Source organism: Cicer arietinum, chromosome 5 (assembly GCF_000331145.2).
Source record: "Cicer arietinum cultivar CDC Frontier isolate Library 1 chromosome 5, Cicar.CDCFrontier_v2.0, whole genome shotgun sequence".
In the NCBI taxonomy this organism is placed as follows: Eukaryota; Viridiplantae; Streptophyta; class Magnoliopsida; order Fabales; family Fabaceae; genus Cicer; species Cicer arietinum.
The window spans coordinates 46918242-46919176 of NC_021164.2; positions in this window are offsets into that span (position 1 = coordinate 46918242).

Below are 935 nucleotides of genomic sequence, written 5' to 3' on the forward strand. Positions count from 1 at the left end.
GTAATTAATTAAAACTCCTAGGAGTATTTTTTTTAGAATGAACAATGACCAAGTCAATTTTGGTTAAAATTTAATCATCCACACTATATTTTATTGTTAATAGCATTTAACTATAAAACTGTGTGTTTTCTACTTTACATCCACTCAAATGTGTAACAAGCAATAATAAGTGTACATGAATGTCAATTAATTCATAACGGTTGGTCATTGAATGCTATTATTTCAATTGAATACATTATTGATGTGTGCAATTAACCTCAATGAGAAAAATTAATCTCTTTCTCTAATCAGCTTCACGTCTCCATTCGCAACATTATATTTTCTTTATCTCAAATATTTTGAAGTCACTTAAACAACCACCCACATATTACCTCTCTTTCTTGTGGAAGCTCTAAGCTTTTGTTCCTTCATCTTTATGAGATTTTTCGAGGGCTATATAGTGTTACGTGGAAGGAAAGCGTCCAAGGTAAGGGCTTTTCCCCATGCTGAGTTAGACTAGATATTAAATTAGCGATTCGTAAGATATTAATATGATGTATGGATGTCTTAAAAGAAAAAGGTTGATTTTATTTTCGTCGTAAAGAAATTAACTACAATGCTTTGATTGTTTTTCTAATACCTCTATCTTGATGAAATTAGTTATGGAGTTATATTTTTATTATTATGCCTTGATAAATATGTTTGTAGTGAAAATGTTTAGTGTTTTACGTGTTTTAGAGTATTTGATTATAAAGTTATAATTTTTATAATGATGTAATTAGTAATATATTTATTATGATGTATTTGATTTTAAGTGTTGACGTTGGAGTATTCTAAATTTAAAACTTAACTTTTATAAACAATATATGTGTCTTGAGGAAATTGATGAGAATTTTATATTTCTTTAATTTTAATAATATGAGAAAATTGATTATTGAATGCATTAATGAATAGTC